A 20,697-nucleotide genomic window follows, 5' to 3' on the forward strand; every position below is an offset into this window, starting at 1 on the left:
TTTGTATCCAACTTATGTCTTATTGGTGCAATACCATCTATCGGTTTTCACACTATGGTTTTTTCTCTACTGGAAAATGAATGGGGAAAGGCAGAAGACGGCTTTTTTTGTTTTCTTGATCACTTTTGAACATTTAACACAGTTTCCCCAAAATTCACAGCTTAGAGGGGCCAAAGCTAGACCATTTGTGGGAAAATGACATCCAAATCTGTCCGGCAAGTCAAAAAATATTAACAATAGAAGTTTGGGAAAGGTCAATGCAAAGGTTTTATCTTATGTATAGGGTGGTGTGTATATATTATCCTCTAATCAACATTAATTTGTTGGACTTTAAAACAACCACTTATAAGATGGCTCTGTGCACTTACTCATCCACTAAAGAGATCTGTGTGTAACCTGAAGGTGAATGGAAGAATCCCAGGGGTTTCAATTTATTTATTTTAATGTTAATTTATAACACGCTTAATACTAGCAAGTGATTCCTAAGCGCGGGATCAGGATTTCAACCTGTGTTGCACCGCGCTGCTTTACTTCCAAGACAAACGCATTGCCCATGAGCTATCCTTCCTCCCCATCCATCTATCCTTCCTCCCATATCCAACTATCCTTCCTCCCATATCCTTCATAAATCAGAGCACAGTTGCGTATTTATAGCACCTCAAAATTCAATATCCTGCTAATTTTAAATAGGGTGGAGTAGTAATGCTTTTACGTCTTGATTTACCTCTTCGCCTCATTTTAATACAGTGACAAGACAGGGAAGAGGCACAGAACAGAGATAAGATCTCCGATGCCCATTCCTCCTCCCTCTTGACAGAAGTTTTTGTTGAACACCTGCATGACATTTCCTATGAAATCCGCGTTGGTTTTGCACCTGGTCAAGATCAGGCAGATCCCATAGGAATTCATAAGTGAATGCTGCCTGCAAAGTGTACCTTTTTCATGAGACGGAGAGGAAAATGAATGAGTAAAAGCGAACTAGTACTTTCCTGCTCTTCTTTGCCTCATGAAGGTTGGAAATTCCGTGCCGGGGACCCAAAAACACATAATGAACCTGTGAGTATGTTACATAAGTGTGGCAATTATTATTCGTTTTATTAAAGATTATCCTACATCACGGCTTTGATCAGCGCTGCTGTGTAAAGGCTTCATAGTTATAAAATGATGTCACACTCATACCGTAGGCTACTATGTAGCTCGTACATAGGGAATGCAGCGAAGCAGCCATTACCTGTTTCCATGTCACTAAGGGATTTCGCCACAATAAGGGAGATGGCGGCGCGACAGCCGGGGCGCAACAGCCGCCCAGGGCCTGTTGCTTTACTCTTGGCGGCTGCAGTGCCAACGTGATCCCTTTGGAGGAGCAACCGCAGCTTTACCTGCTGTGGCGCCTCTCAGCAGCAAGGTTCCTCTTCTTGATCATCAGCCTGTCCAGACTGCAACTGACGCTCCCTGAAGGGCTATTTCTCCCATCCAACCACCCCCTTTATCGAAGAAAGTGGTTTGGAGTAAATTAAATCCTATTTATTTAGATACTCTAATGATATCGCCTCACCTTGAATGTTAACGTTTGCATTCGACTCTGTTATGTCTCAATTGTAACATTACTTTTGCTGCATTCAATCTTGTTTCTGCCGTGGGCGGTTATATGCCATGCTCAATTGCATCCCAGACCTGTTCCCTTTCCAAGGGGCTTTGTCAGTGTGTTGCCAATTAATACTTCCCAGGTTACGAGCCACGGATCAGTGCTGTGAGGTTGCTGTGACTTTTCAAGCACTCACTGTTTGAGGTTGACCCGTTAGGTCTGCAAAGGATTAGCCGGCTACTTTGTTCAAAAGCTTGTGGCTAATTTGATTAAATCCTCGTCGGCTATTGTGTTTGGAATTAACATATATCCAAATCTGTATGATTGCAATAACACAGTACACCCCATGCGTTTTTAAGGAATGTGTTTTTTCATTCAGAGCCTAATGAGAGGCACACTTTGAAACTGTTTTGTTTGTTGCCACTCACTGCTTGAGGTTGCCCTGTTAGGTCTGCAAAGGATTAGCCATTTCCTCTACGCCCTAGACTATCCCTGTGGCGTGGAAGGGCTACCCATGCACTCGAGGAAAGTTTAACTTCTCTGACAATGTTGGCATGCATTGTTGTTGGTTCAGGAATTTATGACTTGTCTAAAGTTTATCAAAATTAAGTTGAACCTTCCAGTAATCCAAGGCCAAACAATGCTCCCCGTGCAGACCTTGTGTTCCATGTAAGCAAAAGTCCTTGAATGAAATAGTGTACGGCTTGTTTTCACATCAGCCTGGCATTGAGCAATTCGTCATTGCATTCTCAAAGATTGAGGGCTTGAGACTGTGCACAAGAACATTAGTTTTACGAGAAATGTGTAAAGATATCTCTGAAACCTGAAATCATGCAAACAATTACAACTGGTAATCACGAAATGTTGAGATAAGAAAGTAAATCTGATTAGAATTAACCAAAGCGTGTACTGACATATCCTGAAAACTTATTGTGATCAGAGTTTGCAGTGAGCATGAACTAATGGGAACTGAGTTCCGCTACATTTATTTTTTAAACGTAATAGTTTCACTACTATTTGCTACAAATTCACAGTTTCAGAACAGTTCTCAATACAGTTAAAGCATACACCGTAATTTTGCTCAAGAGGCTCCCTCAAGCTAATCAGTTTGCTTCGGCCCCAGCTGACCCGGTACACAGTAAAACAAGGTGCAAGGCCTCTTTAGTGCTGCTTTCTAGCTCCTCTTGCAATCAAGGAGAAGATTGCAAAAAGTGCTTGCTCTGCTTAACAGGGGACATCACCAACTCCTATTAATCACATCTACGTGGCTCTTCTTAAAAGACCTGGCAGTAGCGTGATGCCTAAACACATAAATCAGGTGTAAACATGTAAAGTTGCAAGCTACCAGCCAAGCCTACACAGCCACTTGCCACCTCACTTCTTCACATGCACAAAGCTCACAATGTGTTACTTCGCAAGAGCCAATTATCACTCGCCAATTGCTACTGTCAAGGTCAAATGTGAGGTCTGCAAATACCCTATTTCTTCCATCTCAATCCGACCCCCATCCTTTATCACACGTGATGGTCCATGCTTTGACTCCCTTTCTCTCCCCCAACCCCATAGGGCACTGGGGTCACAGTTACACAACATTGTTGATACCCTTCTGACTTTGACTGTGATGTCAGCATGTTTTTCAAAATATGTTGTTGCGGGTTTATGAATAAGAAAATGCCCGCTGTGGTGTTTCCTGTGTATATGACACTGATAGGGCGGGGGGTGGAGGGTCTCCTATTCATTTGTATTGTAAGTATGTGTTGATAGCAATGGGAAGGTGGAAACATTTTAACATGTGTAATGATGTGTTTGCAAATGTGTGTGTGTGTGGTGTGTGTGTGTGTGTGTGTGTGTGTGTGTGTGTGTGTGTGTGTGTGTGTGTGTGTGTTGTGTGTGTGCGCGCGCACGTGTGTTTGTGTTAGCCTTTAAGTCCAGTGAGTGGCACCATGCACTTTGGTGGAATGACGGGTGCTACCCACAAGTCCATACAGAAGCAAATCTCCAAAAACCTCCTGAAGCCAAAATAAAAACGGGTTTGCCCCTGCTCAATAAATGCGTGCCTGCGTACAGAGCACACTTGTGTAGGTTGAAATCGATGCTAACAAGATCTACAAACCACAGCAGGCACAAAGGGTCAAGCTGTAAATGTTTGCTTTAATAGTCCACTGAGACCCTGATCTGAAGGCGTGTTTTTAGTGACAGGGGTTATCAGTTAAATTAAGCTTTTCAACTAAACACCTGTGGTAACAGAGGTGCTGCGGAGCTATTTAATGGTTTTCTATGGTAATGTAATATAGTAATGTTTACTATATTTTTGTTTTTTTCGCGCTGCATTTATGTTACATTTTATGAACAACATTCAACTACAGAATAAGCCTGCCCTCCTGAGAAGGGAGGGTCTTGCCCTCAAAGCATATGCACAGTATTGCAGCTTCAACCTTATTACCACGATGCCTTCCTGGGCATCCACTATATAGAATGCGGGGAGGGGGAGTAAGTGTTAACGAATGTGCTTAATACACAGGCCGAGACTGGCCAATAGGGTAATAGGCCCTTGGCCAAAGCAAAAACACAAAATGCTGGTGTGTGCCCATTTTGTTGGTCAAAGTGGCCCACTTTTTTGGCCATTTTCGGCCAGTTTAATGAGTTAATTCACTGTGCGGCTAGTAGTATAGACCAGTGTTGCTGAATAAATATTCTTTCAAATGCACAATTTTCATCACACTGTCAAAAATATCCCCCTTAGTTACTATTCAAACAGTGCCACAAAAGGAATGAATAGCCATTTGCAACTGCAGGCCACTTTTTCATTGATGCCCGAGACAATTTGGTTGCCCAGTCGGACCCTGTTAATACAGTAATATACATTGCATGTTGCCACGACCAGGAGTGTGCCATGTAGCACTCTCCACAAAATAAAGCGTTAAGCAGGCCCTTCTGGCATTTGACACAGTGGCCTGAAGATTAAACACTGACCTCTGCAGCAAATTCCGAATCCACTGCTCTCTCACGATAAAACCAACACCAAATCAAAAACTGTAAAGCCGCCCGACAGTCGTGGAGGATCCCTGGAACAACTGCCACACAGTTCTGTAGTTCAAAGTGGATAGCAACATGATCCTACAGCAGACGTGGGCTGCAGCTAGCTCGCAATCTACGGGTATCACATCGGCTGGCAGTCAGTCCTCTCTAGTTGCCCTCAGCAGCACTTGCTTCCCAGCAAGGCCAGAGCAAGGTACCGTGCACAACAAGAAAGGAAGAGAATGCAGGCACCGGCACCTGGAGTCCTCTTTCTTTGTTTGATTAGTAAAAAGGCATTGCTGCGAATGCCCGCCCCGGCAAGAGTCCTCTTTCTACGAATGACTACGGCCAGAGGGGTAAAGGGAGTGAAAGGCCAGCACCGAGAGCATGCCGGTAAGAAGCACCACAAACAGCAAGGAGGGATAGAAAGAGGACAGCGAAGTGCCAGAGGTAAAAGAAACACCAGAGTGTGACTGCTCTGCGACCCCAGCTCAAGATGCGTGCACATTTGAGATTGGAAAAAGACACCCCTTTGATATCGGTAAGTAAAGATATGGGCCTGATTTAAAAAAGCATTTTACAATAGCGCATTCCCATTTAAAAACGCGTTATAAATCAGGCCCATGTTCTTTTCAGCGATTTAAAGTTTCACAGTCTAGGAGGCAAGTGATACATTAAAACAATGTATTACTGTAAAATGTATTTTTTTTTAGATTTTTCGATTCCATGCGAGGCAGAAAGTTTGCTGATGATCAAAGATTATTTGGAAATGGAAGAACCAGGCAAATGTTAAATATAGTATTAGATATTTATTTTTTACAAGGGGAAAAGGCAACACATGTCCTGTTCGTAAGTTGTACTAAAAATAATAAAATACATAGTCTGCCTTTTAGTGCCCTCCCTGTCACTGTTTATGGTAAATGGGCAGTGCCAATTCTTTGAGCACATGTTCAATGAAGGCGGATCCCCCCGTTTCTTTTAGGAAAGGTGAATATCGAACACTTAAAATCCAACATTTCGGGGTCGTAGATAGGAAAACATAGCTCCAGTGGCTGATGTGGCAGGATCCACCACCATGTGGCAGGATCCACCACTGACCCAGTTACTACACTACATTTAGTGCAGCGTTTATATGCACAGTTTTTGGAGAACGTGTTAAAGTGCTGAAAGCGGGTGTGAGGGTGAACAAGGATGGGGGGCTGCATTGGGTGGTCATCAGGTGGGATACTGGTCTTCCTGGGTTCAGACAGAGAGTGTATTTTATGGGGTGCATTGACGATGCTCCTTGTAGAGAAGGATCTTGACCTATTTTCTGAACATTAGGAGGTTGGGGGTGAGTTTGAAGTCTTAAAGTTTTTAACTTTTTTTTGATGTAGGTACTTCCCTTATTAAGTGTAAATCTAATCCCATGGGATAAGGGTGAAGCAATGGAATGAAAAGCAAAGCCTCATAGTAAAATAGAAGAACTTGGGCACATACAATAATGCAAATGTCAGAAGTATAATGTGATGTAAAATGAACTCCAGTGGGGAAAACTGAAAATCAGGACTATCGGGTGCTCAGGGAGAAAATGATTAGTTGCTCTCAAAACACAGCTTTAAGGCTTCAAAAACAGGAAAGATTAGGAAAAGGCAAATCCTCAGTGGAAGGGAATGCTGCACCTTTGACGCGGCAGCAAAAGCCAGATGAGTCATTTTTGTTTGCCAGAATTTTGGCATCTCTGGCATATGAAAATAGTAGCATTGAGTAACACTGAATCGCTATGGCAACACAGCTGAAGGTTCTGAATTGCGTGCAAAGGAAGCTAGTGCATGTAAAACAAAATGGTGGTGGTAGGGGTGGCGCGATCTAAAGTACATGTCCCAGTTATAAGGAGGGCTATTTTTGGTGAACATTGACTTGGCTTTGAAATGCGCCAGGAAGATGGAAGACTTGTCTACGGTGCAAAGCATCACTGGAGTCGGGAAATCACTGGGGCTTCGACAGTCGATCTAAAATCAGGAGGTGACATAAAAGCTTTAATTTGTTTTCAAAGGGGAGACATCTAAAATGTTTAGGAGTTATTAAGCCTCGTTGCCTGAAGCTGGTGGCTAAGAGCAGAAGCAATTGTATAATCCAGCGAATAAGAGATAAGCGTTGCAGGCTGGGCCTAGCTGCCCTGGAGCAAGATACTAGTGTGGATGGATGGTTTTAGTTGAGGGAATGAGATGAAATCCGTTGACTGGTTGCCTTTCGGCAGTCCTTCAGGCAACGGAAGTCTGCCTCGGACGGACACATTGGCACATTTAAGAGTGTCATTGCCATGCAGTTCAATACAGCGTCCAGCTGAGCCCTAAGTGACCAGTGGCATATAGATGTTACCAAATGCGGGTGACAAAGGTGGCCCTTGGGCTACCCGAGAGGCCACTGCCAAGGGGTCTACACTGGGGGATGGCTTCTGGGTGGAATGAGTTTGGCCAGATTGGAATGTCAGCGCTCTACAGGACACAGCCCCGTTCCAATGCATGGAGACCAAATGGAAGGTAGTACTGCACGGATAACCGTGTCGATTCCCGCCGAGATATCAAGGAACGGGCGGGGGGATCAAGGAACGCAAGCAGAGAAACGTTCACCTCGCCATCACACCGGTTAAATCAGCCCCATTAAGGTAGTTGTTGTGGTGCCTCACCAAGAATGGAAACCATGCCGACACGGCAGGAGCAAACGACGGAACAAGAGGTGGTGGCCCAGCTCCAGGACTGCACAGCCTGTAAGAATGCTGCCTTGAAGAAGAAACTCGTTTTGCTTTCTTCCAGTCGACAGCATCTGCAGCCTTCCCTGGTGTTAAACATGCAGGGCGAGTGCACATATAAAAACCAATTGCAAACTCTGACGATCTTCTTCGAAAACGGAAAAGTAACGTTACATCCGGTCCATATAATCACTTGTTAATATTTATAGCAAAAATGTTACAGGTAATAAACATTTTCCTGCAGCATAAACCATGTCCGCATTCCCATCCAAACAGAACTTAAAAGCTGGACCGGTTTTGTAAATATCACCGCACGAACGAGCTTATTATTTAAAAGGTTAACAAAAAGTAATCCTAAAAAGAAAATCCTGCTAAAAGATTTACTCTGGGGCCGTATGTCACTAGAAGGAGCGTACTAGCCTTCGATGGGAAGGCTGCCTCGGGCCTGCGTGACTGCACGCCCCAGAACCAGCCCCCACATCATCAAGCACCCTGTGTTTGGCTTCGGAGATGCGTGATACAATGGGCTAGTTCGTATAAGCCAATTTAATTAGTGACAGCAGTGCTTGCATTTAACTGTCTGCAAAGCATAGGGGCGTGGAGGGGGAGGGGGTAATTTTGCCACGCTCAAGTATTTTTTTAATAAAATATTTTTATATTCCGAGCGGAAGCTAGAAGCATGGACAGATATTGTTATTCTCGTCTCACCCTCCTCCTACTGCAGCTTTCCAACTGGTAAACAACTCAACAGATATTTCCCATATTAAAGGGGGAGTGGCGGGGGGCTGCGGAAATACCCGTTTTCTGTACTCTCTGGATTTGGTCATTACGGAAAAAAATGCTACGAATGCTTAGCTTGCGCCATTATTTACTAATATAAAGATGTACAGCTAGGGAGGTCTCGCCGGAAACAAAATACACTCCATCGAGGAGTACTTCCGGAATCTGGGGGGCAAGTGCGCGAGAAGCGAGAAAACGCGTGCACCAAAACGTGGCTTTCCAGAAAACGTGGAATCGTTTTCATGCCGCCACTAGCAAATAGTGCAACGAATCCGTTTATGTCTGGCAAAGAATGAACCTACCTGACAAAGCGTGTTGTGTTATCAAAAGGCGGAGAGAAACTGCGGGTGGCTGGGGTCTGGTGTCCCTTTAAGCCATTTTCTTTGGAAACTGCAGGACACCCGTTCGTCTTCTGGCGGGGTTGGCCCAGCTTGTCACCCTTTTTGTGGTAGATACAATGTCGGCTGGGTTATGACACTGCCCATTGTAAAGTGGCCTATGAAGTTGTGGCATTGTTACTTTTAGAGGAATCAAAATACCTCCTCCAGGGGAATTTACGGTTCCTGCTTACGAAGCCTCCCGCGCCCGGCGTGTAGGTGCCCAGGGCATTGCCCCCCCACGCACAAGCTAGCATTGCAAAGGGCGCGACCCATCACCACCGCAGACTGATGCACAGTAAAATGCCTTACAGTAACTGCAGCAACAACCTATTACCCATACCTCAGTCTATTCTTTGAACTACTGCTTGCCTTAGAATGCAGGGAGTCTTGGGACGGTGAGGGCGAGAATGGTGCAAGGCTCTAGCCTCTGGCAGCACTGGTTGGAACCCCAACTCGGGCATGTTCTGGGATCTACCTGGGATGAAGGTCTGGTCTCAAACCCCCTCCTCAGGATGTTCCATGCAGCTGCCGTGGCTGGCTGGGCATCGTGAATTGGCCCGTGCCCGCTCCCGTCGTGGCACTGCTGCATCAGCGCCCACCCCTCTGCTGTGCCAGGGTCCCTTCCATTCCCGGGTCTCTGAGGAGGGCAGGACACTGAGCAGGAAGGGCAGCATCACAGGCACTTGGCGGATGGACATGTATCATGACATTTTGGGAGCGGGTCCTTTCTAGGGCACACGATTGCCATGTAAAAAATAACATTGTTGTAAACACTTGTTTGTGGTCTGTGGTTTTCCAAAGGACTCACGCACCTGTGACGAGGAAAGCGCAGCGGGCTTCTATATGTACATATCACTGGCATTAAGAAGCAGTGTGTGCACTGCATGCTGCGCTCGCCACCCATGGAGCACCCCGAGTGGCGTGGTTTTGTCCATAGCCCCAGCACCACTATAAAGTTTAGTTTCAGGTTAAAGGAACGGCAGGCTGGACATGTGGAGAATGTCTTTTATAACTACGCCTTTACACGCTAGGCTGTGATTGATATTAGCTGGCCATGTTGCAGTTTGCGCTTGTCATTGTAGATTTCTCTTGTCCCTGTGGTGAAAGTAGTTGCTAGTTCCGGCTCCCGATTTAATATGAACCACAGTGGGAAGAAAAACCAAGCGCACTCTGCAAGCTTGCAAGGCATCGACCGCAAATCCCCGGCATACAGGACACACAGCCCTCGGAGCCATGCACCCGGCACCTGTTGCTCGCATCCAGTGACTTGGAGACTTTCTGAGGAGATGCGCGTCCTTTGCCGCCAGTAAACATGCGCCACAGGGCGAATTGTCCTTTGCCACTGAAGCGGCAGCGCTTTCACTTTCCATTCAACATCAGGGTCGCGAAAGAGGCAGGTGCGAGGCAGCAATGACAGGACCCCACCCCGCGGGCAGCCCTTCGTACACAAACCTTGAAGCGGGCGCGTGACCCCGCCGAGCCCTTTCTAAGCAGATTAAAGAGTAGACGGGGGAAAGTACTCACCCACACCTCCAGGGGGCTCCTCCTAGTCCTCTCACACTGCGATGCAGCGGTCTTCCATCGCGAGGCGTCTGGGCTCGGTAGGAAATAAGCCACCAGTCACCTACAATGGAAATAGAAGTCAATAGAAAAACCGACTGAAACCCCCTGTTGCTTGGCAGTGGTGGATGGGGCTCTGAGCGCTGCCTCTGTGTGTGTGTGTGTGTGTGTCAGACTGTGTGTGGGCGAGCCGAGCACTGCAGAGGGGAGTCTTATACCGAGGCTGCTCTGCTAACAGGCTGTCCTTGGTGGCCACTTTGAGTGGCAGCTTTTGTAGGCAGGGGCTGTATAAAACAGCACAGAGAGGTGCCTGTCATTTACATGTGTGCGCCACTGATGTCATCCTTGAAAGGGAGCGGGCCTTCAGAATAAAAGTCTGTGTGAGTCACGTGAGGAACTCGGTGATAGAAGAAGGGGTGGGAGTAGGCATTCTGGCAACCAGACTTGAAAGGAAGGCTCATAATTAGGAAATTGCCCACTTGTAGCAGGGATTGTGTCATGGTGTGCTGTGTATTCCAAACGTCTTCTCCCCTATGGAATAGATACTGCTTATAGCATACTCTGATACACCCATAGAAAAGTAAATAGTTATTTGTGGCTGTTATCCAAAACATTCACCTACAACATTGTTTGATCCTAATTTTTGCATGATCACAATTGGTACTCATTTCATCAATCGCGTACAAGATCAAAGGATGCTCCTTCCACTCCTGCCAGCATTCAATCCTACAATTTAGGAACCACGTTCAAATCCCAGTGGCCAGTGCTTACATCTGTGGACTATCTCTGCAACATGATAGCATAGGAGGGGTAGGGGGAGTAAGGGGGGGGGGCTGTCATAAAAAATAACTCTCTTCGTCAGTAAGAGCAAACGAGTGAGTTATTCGATTTACGGATCAGAGTTCCCCTGAAAGGCGAGTCTACTTCAGGAGTTGGAGTAGCGCCTAGAGACAATTCAGTGCGCTAAATGAAAAGCGAATGCTGGTTCCTGGTGCAGTTTTACAGCTCGGGGCATGAGTAACTGGTTACCAGGCCCTTTGTCTGTGCTGTACTTCACAGACAAAGCGACTGACTCACAAAAATGCATTTTGTGAGTCAGTCCCAAAATGTTTTTTTTTTTAGCCAAAAGCAAACAACATCAACAGATAAAGAAAAGAAAGTGTTAAGTTCCTTGCAGAAGACAAGCAGATTGGATGCACAACTCAGGTGTGCCGGAAGTGAGCTTCAGATGCAGAATATGTAGCTGAGGACACATTGCTGGGCAGTAATCTCTTTCCTGAGTAAAAGGACTTTAGGTTGGACCAATGTTACTCGCCCGATATAATTTAAAAACACTTTCTGGCTCACAAATGTGAGCCAGAAAGTGCCAGTGGCACTTCTCAAACTTTTTGCCATGGGAAGTAGCTAATCGCGATTTGCCAATGCGGGCCTCGTTTTCTTGGAACATCCGGGCTTACTCTTTGTCCAGTCTCGCGATGCTAACAGGTGTCCGCGTTGCGCGCGGCGCTTGGATGCACATTATCATGTGTTTCTTTTTTCTGTTCAACACTTGAAAATCTGTAAAAAAAAAACAAAAAACTATGGTTCACAATTTCTAAACTCGCGATCGGTGAAAAGTGGCAGTAATTCTTCTACATGATTTGTCAGATATAGTTGGGGGGTGGCACAGATTTTACATGTCGACCCCTTTGATGCGCCACCTGGCAAATCCATCTGCAATTTGCACCTGACAGTAGCAGGCAAATTCCAGTGGAATCCATTGTAAATGACCCCCCACCCCCTCTCCCCGCAGGCTTTTGCCAGGCACTTAAACTCATTTGTATTTGGAAGTGTAAAAGAAAGGTGTAAAGGCGATTTGCCCCGTTTTTACACTTCTATGAACATGTCATGGTGGGAGCCTTTTGCACTTAAGTGCAGATGTCCACGGTTCTCTTCAGGATAATTTAGGATTTGTATAAAATGACCTACCGTATGCCATTCTTATGTACTTAACATTGGTGTGCTATATGTTAACCTACATGCAAGGGGAACCCATTCTCCTCTTTTTCCCACTATTCACAGGGAACCCATTTTCCTCTTTTCTTCCGCTATTCATTTAATTTCAAGTTTATTTCTGAACAAATCTGCCATAAAATCATATTTATCACAAAGAAAAAAACATAAAATGGTTCTAAGTTTTATCACTGTACACTTTTTAAAGGTCGAAACATTTGTCATCTAATAATGTTTGTTGTATGTTTTGTCATTGGCTTGTGTTTCAAAATGTATTTCCCTATTTGTTTCTGCTGTTTTTCACAGTCACCTGTCTCGTCCTCCTCCTGCATGCAGGTCACACATCCGCAAACACTGCCCTTCCACCCGCTCTGACAACCACTCCCTCGTCTACAGGTTGTGTTGGCCCAGGCGCCATTGAGCTAAGTGGGCTTCAGCCCCCTTCGAAATGTGAGCTGAGGGGCGGGGCTTCCACCCAGAGCTTTTTGTTAGTCAGACAGGGGAGAGAAGCCTCTCCTGAAACCGGCGGCTTTAAAGTGTTACTCTGATCATGCAGAAAAACCAGATGCACACATCAGCCCCCTCCCCACAGATGCGAGGGAACATATAATAACATGATGTGCTCTTTGACATCCGAGGGGAAGTGGCTGATGTGCACATCTGCTTTTGAAAGCCCTCTAGAGCAACCACTTTGTGCGCTCAAATGAGGGGCAAATATAAGAGATCTTGTCACACAAAATGATGTGTACATTAGAAGAGAAGAGCTAACTCTAACAGAATCATGGGGCTCAGCGAAACCAATAGGACACTCTCCGTGCGGCACATGGAGGTGGACTTGGGTCTTAAAAGCCTGTGGAAACAGTTGCAATTTACCAACTGCAACTCAAAAAGGGAGTTCTATGCAATATGGTGCCCATGTCACAAGTTATATTTTGGCATGACAGAGAGGAAGGTAAAGGTCAGAATTATGGAAAATAAGAGCTGCAGAAGGAATTCAGTATTGGCTGCTCCCATGCTTGGCCACTTTGTAGCAATGAAACTCACACCAGAGTCATTAGTGCGGACCATTTTGACACAAGTACCGTTATCAGGGGACAGCGCCATTAGTAAGAAAAAACTGTATCACAAAGAGCAAAGGTTAATTTACCTGTGTAACAGTGTAGATAATGGCCTGAACAAAATGATTGATTGGTCTACAGTCTGAAGGCAGTGACTCACTCTACAAGAGAGACACTGTCTGGTGGAAAGCGGTGGTCACAAATCACATAATTGCAAAACAATGTTTCATGCTTGCTATAATTAAGGCATAGGTCGACATTTATCTTAATCCTAGATAGGAGCTGCCAAATCAAGCAGTAGAAAGGGAAGGAGCACACTGATAAGGCTACACCGAATTCGGTCATAGGTACAATAAACAGTAAGTGTAAAATATAAAAAAAGATGTCAACTTACGAAATAAGTAGTGAATGATCGGCGCTAATTATTGGTGAGGTTATTCGTTCCTGTTGATGTGGACGAGATAATATATTCTACCTCGCCATAGACAATCAAACGATTACGGCGATGCTCTGCCAGGGATCATGACGTTTTGATGTACCGCATTGAGGATACCGATACTCTTTCTAACATGGAAGGCTAGGTAAGGTAGCAAGACACTTAATACTTAACGCACTAGTGTTTCCAGTACACGAGAAAGCTTTACCTTTCACTTCCGGTCTAGGGAACAAGATAAAGGAAGGACTAGCCGAGATACCGTGAAAGATTGGAGTCGCGAAAGCAAGTATGTAACTTCTCGGGAGCCTGCAAGAACAAGTTCATTAATCAAAATAAAGGTGAGTTTTTAAGGTCTACTCAGACAGAACACTGCTTGTTTGGTTAGTATAGATCATAGGAGTCGACAGTCAAATTACCTAACCGACCGTCCAACTCAATAAGGAGTACAGCACACATCGGTAGTAAACGAGTGCAATGTTTTATTTTCATAGAACCTCTGCCAATACGGACCGAGTTATCTGATAACTGCTATTTGGGCGTGCTTTCAACGTTGAACCAAAGCAACTATTTATACTACTTGGATTTAAGGAGGGTCCGATGACAGAGACCAAATTTGGTCCGGTTGGACTACTCCCTGGAATTAAGACCGTGACAATATAGCAGGTAAACCTTCAGCTAATGTGTCACCGTAGTGTTGTGCATAAGCTGGATGCACCGTGAGAGGAGATGTTGTTACAATGATAACGCGCCAAATGAAACAAACAGGGTTCATATTGCGGTTGCAACAGCATCATGCAATCATAAATTAGAAGAGAACAATAGTAGGTTTTGTGAGCTGAATCAAGTCACTCAGTTGTTTACTGAATATACAAGAGTTGTGCCGACTTTTGTTGAAAGCTGCCGACAGTAACATTCGTTTTAGAATGTTTTCAGTGTTTAAAAGAAAGGAAAACACATTATTTCAAAATGAAGTGAACTGCACTTAAGTAGAGATGACTCAAATGTTGTGGGTTTAATCTTTTTTCTGTAAACCAATCAACAGTGTATTAATGGAATGCTATTTCTCCACAACCTTGTAGATCCGGTTCCTAATAATAAGGAATTCCACGCTTGGCATTGCACCCGGTTTACTTAGAGCAATGCAGTAAGCCTGGCCAGAATTATTTATTTATTTTGGCACATTTGTTGTATAATTTAAGACAATACAGAAATAATAAGTACAACCTATATTAAGAGTTGTGCTATCTCCTCAGGTCACTGTCTGTTTAGGCAGTTTACCCCTATGAGGAGCAGTCAGAAGTATGTACCCATTGGAAGACGGACGACTACCAAGCCCATGTTATAACACACTGTAATTTTAACTTGTTTCCCCTGAAGAATTTCCCTCAATTATGTTTGTGATACAAAAATGGGAATGAAACATGTTGGGATTGTTGTCACTGTTACATTAATCATGACAGTATTATTTAGATACTGATGGTTAGTACATGCCAATGATATACTTTGATTTAGATTAAAGACAGAGTGTATATTAGACATAGGTATTTCTAGATCGGGACCCAGTGTTAAGTTTTAAATATATGTGTCATTTTGTAATTTGTTTTCATTATTTTTCATTTTTTTGTAATCTCTTTAATTTCCACTGTTCATCTAACTTTTTATTTATTTTTAGGTAGTTTTTATGGTGTGGGCCCATTTGTATTGATGAGCCATTGCTAAGTAAAGAACACTGGTGTTATTTAGGTTTTTTTAGAACACAATATTGGTTTTGGAGAAATTGTGGGTTTCATCTTTTCTTTTAGAGATGTGTTCTAAAGTTTTTTGACTGTATGAATTATGTGTATTAAAATGAGAATTATCGATTGCTATTAAATAAAAAATCTTTTTAGAGAGTTTATATTTATAATATTGACTCTCATCTTTTGAATTTCAAAGAATCGTAGTTGTGTTTATTTGGTTACGTAACACTGACTGTTCCTTTCAGATTGGGGTTGGTCCTCCTTTTAGGGGACCTAGACCGAGAAGGTTGTAGCAAAAGAGGTGACAGGATTTCTTTGGTAAAATGGTCTGTTGTTGAAGGGGCAAAGTCCTGTCCTCTTATTAAAATTAATCCCCAGGTCCTTTTTTAGTTTTAAAATGTGTTGGCCCAGGCTCCATTAAGCTAAATGGGCTTCAGCCCCCTTCAAAATGTGAGCTGAGCTGTGGGGCTTCCACACAGAGCTTTATGTTAGTCAGACAGGGGAGAGAAGCCTCTCCTGAAACTGGCAGCTTTAAAGTGTTACTGTGTTCATACAGAAAAATCAAATGCACACATCCGCCCCCTCCCCACAGATGCGTGGGAACATATAATAACATTATGTGTTCTTTCACATCCGACAAGAGGGGGCTGATGTGCACACCTGCTTTTTGTTAAGCAGAGAAGTGAGGGAAGCCTTTCCTGAAAGTGGCAGAGTGAACGTTTTACTGTGTTCATGTAGACAAACGTATTTGAACAAACACAGAAAAAATGTAAAGCTACTAGGTTCGAGAAGGCTTTCATCGCGCCTCTGCCTCTGAAAATTCAAATGCGCACATCAGCATCCTACCCACAGATGCAAGCCAACATATGACAATGTTGAGCACCGAGAGCTGTCGGAGGCGGCTAGGTGGGGTGGCTTGGCAGCCTGACAGTTTTGGGACCCTTCCTCTAGCCTCGTCAAACCTGCTTGTGAGAAGCTGCTGTTGCAGAACTCTGTCGCAGGGTTCCTGGCGGCTGGGGCATCCAAAGAGCATCGGTTAGAGGGCCGGGCGGGGAAGTGAGGTTGAGCATTGGACCTCAGCTGGGTCACTGTCACAGGCCCTGTCCTTGTCCTGGAGACAACGCTGGTGCTGGGCATAGAAAGTGCCAAGCATTGCAAAGTCTCTCTGTGAGTCCTGGTGGCTGGCGTGTTGCACGCCATGTGTGTGCGCCATCTGCGTTCTGTTTTGGGGAGAGGGATGTAGAGCTGGGATTACTGCACTGTGCACAAGGCGGCTTGTGAGCTGCGAGTTTCTGCCGCTCAGCTGCTACATATTTGTTTCTGACCCGGGCCAATATTATGTGTCACTTTTAGCTATAATATTTCATTCCTGGAGTTGTGAACATGGGCTTTTTGCTGCTCCTTCTCGTGGTCATATTCAGGTATCTCTGTCAGAATGCCTGTTACTAGAGCGGGCACATCTAAATCTATGTCGAGAAAAGTAGATCTGTGTCCCCTTCCTTTGAAATCTGTTAATCATGAGGTAATTGATGCTCCAAGATATGATGGCATTACAGCGGGTTCCCCAGATGAAGTCACCCCGGAATGGGCGGATAGGCCGTCAACTCCAGGTGACAGTCGTATGTTGGAAGTCTTGGCTAGAATACAGTGGTTGCAACAAGAGAGAAGGGAATCAATGATGATGCGGGGTGAAATAGCCCCGGATGCCATGAATAAAGAGGCCACAGTCGGTTATGAGGGCTCACCAAAAGAAAAGGCCTCTGCAGAAATGATGTTGGACATAAGGCCTAGTGAACCCGACTCATAAGAAAAGAAAGTGGGCCTCAACTTCTAGAGGCTAAAATATGCGCAGTGCACTTCATCAAGGGAAGGAAAGACAAGTTGAAATAATGGTTAACAAATCCATGGAGAACTGCACTGATATTTCCAGAAACAGCAGTGCACAGAATCTTAAATGAAATACCAGATTGTGTCCCAGCAGCTGCAGTGAGAGTTCATTTCATGTGTAAAATAAATAAAATGTCTTTTCATTTTCCCTCCAAAGTGACAACCTGCAAAGCGAAATGTTCACCAAAACCACAAAAAGTGTGAATATGATGTTCTCGTATAACAGCTTTATGCAAGGGACAACTTAGAAGTGACACTTATATATATGCTGAAACTGTGTGCCTTCAAAGAACTTATCTAAAAGGGAAATGTGAGTTTAAAAGGCAATTTGTGGCAGGGTACATGGATGATTATTTCTTCGGAAATTAAACTGACCACCAGTATTCTTTCCCCTGCTGCCCTGAAGATCTGGCCTCAGTGTCATTATCAATCAAATCAAGTACTCCACTATATAGAAAGAAATACAATGCTTTAGATTGAAAATATGCTGGGGAACTGATAAGCCCTGTCTGTTCTGGCAGGACATGTGACCTCTAGGCCACAAGTCCCATAAAAAGTGCATTAGCTTGGCCATTAGACGTTGAAGGGGTAAGTTAATATAAACACAGATCCCTCTCTTGACGTCATATGCCTAAACAGGGGAACTGAAATTTTAAAAAAAGGTGGGGTCAGAGAGTCAGAGGAGAAGTGAAACTGCTCTTTGCTTTTAAATGGGAGAATCATATTTTATCGCATACAATGAAGACGTTACATCGTTCGACAGTAATTCTAGGATTTTATTAAAGGTGAAAGTTAACCCCTTCTAACCATGTGAAAACAATTTTGGTGGGATAAAAACAACTGAAGTTATTAATGAAAATGAGGTTTGGGCCTTACCGTAATTACCAGAGATGTAAAAAGTTTATAAAAGTATGCCATTTATGATTCATATTACGCCCTTAAAGTGCCATATTTTTCACTGATAGGGTTCCTAAGTAAATGAAGAAAAACTGTATCTCTGCACAGGAAGGGAGTGCAGAGACCAGACTAGTCTCATCTGATTTGCTTTAAAATGCAGTTTTCAAAAATGTATTCATACATGTTAAGATGTGAAAATTAAGGGTACTTGCCATGTGATGAGATTTTCAAGTCAAAAACACGACTGAGCGCGCCTGTCAAAGTGAGATGATGAAGCTCTCTCCTCCCCTAGCCAGTCCAAAGCACTCCCCCATTACCTTGTCCTATCAGCACACACGTGAGAGGGGGTAGTGACACTCCACCAATCCTTTTTACAGGAATCATGACAAGTTAGTGATGTCATTTGTCCTATAATTAAGACAGCTTGCCTCAGATCTGGACTCCTCCCACTAATTCCAAGAGGTGACTTGCTGCCGAAATCAGGCAGGAACATCCCAGTAGAAGAAGGCCTAATCTTGCACTGGAGACAGGAGCCAGGAGACATAGAAAATTATTGTGACCCCTTGAAGGAAAGAGAGGAGATCCTTGACAGACCCCCTTGGCTATCCCAGCAGTGTGCGCTGATGCCCCCTGATGCCCAGTCCACACCTCTCCTGTAAGTAGAACTACCCCCAAAAAGCCATAGAATGTTTAAGCCTTATATATTTTTCAGCATTGTTTTAGTAATTTCCCCATTGAAAAATCCTGTTTGCCTGTGTAGATCCTTAGCATATGTGTCAAAGTAAATCAATTAAAAGTAAATCAATTAATTCCCACATTTAATTCACAGGATCCGTATTGTTGGTATTCAAAACCAACAATCTTTTCCCAGTGTGTGTGAGCCGGTATAGTCATAAAGATTTGCAAAAGAATTAAACCCCTAAACCTGCTTCCACCTGTGTGTGCGCAGGGTGTAAAAAATGAAATTCCCCCTTGATCCCCTTTGTGTTGAACATGAAGTGCGAAGCTCAGTAGTGCTGGTGCATATGCAAGGTGCCAAAACAAAATTTCCCCTATGTGCCCCTTGTGCTCTGCAAAACAAATTCCCATTTGCATTTTATTTATCACATTGCAACTGTGCTAAACATCCCAAAATCGATTTTCTCAATTTGCTCTGAAAAACGAATTTTCCCATTTGCATTTTCTGTTTTACATTGTATCTATGATTCCAAGCCAAAAACCGATGTTCCCATTGTATGCTGACTAATATCCTGAAACCCTGTCTTTCCTTTTTAGGTGTAGAAAAACAAATTTCCCATTTCTTTCTATCCTTTCCCATTACAGTTGTACTAAGTAAGTCAAAACCCATTTTCCCAGTTTGCTCTGTAAAACAAATGTTCCCATCACCATTTTGTCTCCCATATTGTTTCTGTGAGGGAGACCACAAATCTGATGTTCCTGTTGTGTTCCCACTCCCTGCCACTGCTTTCCATTCAAAGGAATCAAGCCTAATTGATGTTTGGGGGTGAGGGTTGCTGGGAGAACACTTAACAAATCTGCTATCGATATGTGTTGAATTGTTCTACTTTTGTCTTGAGATGTAAAAGGAGTTAATTGTGACAGTATATCTCTACATTGTACTTCACAGAAGTTATTTTGTTTGTGTTGCCACAAAATTGGTGGCTGATGTAACCTATGTGTGAGATTTGGCTCAACAAATTAATTAATAAATACTTTTTAATACACACCAGCCTGGTACCTTGTCCATTGGAGCACTGGACATTTGTTGAAGTTGTGTGTGAGACGGGTTGGAGGCCTAACCACAGTGAACCAAATAAAAACTCATAGTGATTTATTGTGCGCCACATTCACTAGGGGGAATGAGCTCCCTGAGTTGGGTGTGACCGTATGACAAATAATGACAAAACGGGGGGCTCGTCCGGGATTGGTAGAGAGTTTTCACCTGTGACAGTGCAGTAGAGTATACTATTGATAGAAGGTATTGTTACATTTAGTGGATAGAAAGTTGTGTTGCATTGTGAAGGTGCCATCCAAACCTGTACCCTGGGTTTCAGGGCAGCGTGTGTAGATAAAAGTAATCATTGAGTTGCCACTGTGAATACAAACTAAGCAAGAACAGGGTTGAGATTTTGCCGTTGCATAGAGAGCATAGAAGGTGCAGAACACATTTCATAATGAGCACCGTAGAAATCAATCTAGTCAGGAAGCACATTCTATCCAAATTGTTTATTAAAGGTGAACGGGTAAAACATGAATGCAGTGTGGCAATCTAGAATGATGCAACAGGTTACCTCGGTAAATGTGGATATGTGGCAGGATAATAGCCTGTTACATCAGGCAGCGACAGACTTTTATATGGTACAGACCACCAGATATGAGCAAATTAAAATGGCTCAGCTCACAGCATATATGTACTTCCATAGGATGATCCTGAAAGAAAGATACCAGGAGAGTGTAGCCTCTGTGCAAAACCAATCTGAGCGTTGGGATCAAGCACAGAGAGAGTTGAAGCAAGTAGAGGAAAAAGTGCAACAGAGTCAAAATTCTGAGTTAAGATTAGAAAACATTATTCAGCAGCTGAAATATGAGTTAGTGGCACAGCAGCAAACTTATTTAGAGTGAGAGTCCCAATTC

At 43.9% G+C, this 20,697-nt stretch overlaps 1 long non-coding RNA gene across 1 annotated transcript in view; it reads right to left on the reverse strand.

The window, feature by feature from the left end:
• The window catches only part of LOC138455868 (uncharacterized), a 63,181-nt gene extending 52,796 nt beyond the window's left edge, over window positions 1-10,385 (reverse strand). Inside the window, exons 1-2 of the long non-coding RNA XR_011262041.1 lie at window positions 10,273-10,385; window positions 10,019-10,118 (exon numbers count right to left, since the gene is read on the reverse strand). This is a non-coding gene — a long non-coding RNA (uncharacterized lncRNA). The remainder of the gene's footprint in view (window positions 1-10,018; window positions 10,119-10,272) is intronic.
• Between the last annotated feature and the right edge of the window lie 10,312 nt (window positions 10,386-20,697).

This window comes from Ambystoma mexicanum, chromosome 1p, assembly GCF_040938575.1.
Source record: "Ambystoma mexicanum isolate Mex_15411 chromosome 1p, UKY_AmexF1_1, whole genome shotgun sequence".
In the NCBI taxonomy this organism is placed as follows: Eukaryota; Metazoa; Chordata; class Amphibia; order Caudata; family Ambystomatidae; genus Ambystoma; species Ambystoma mexicanum.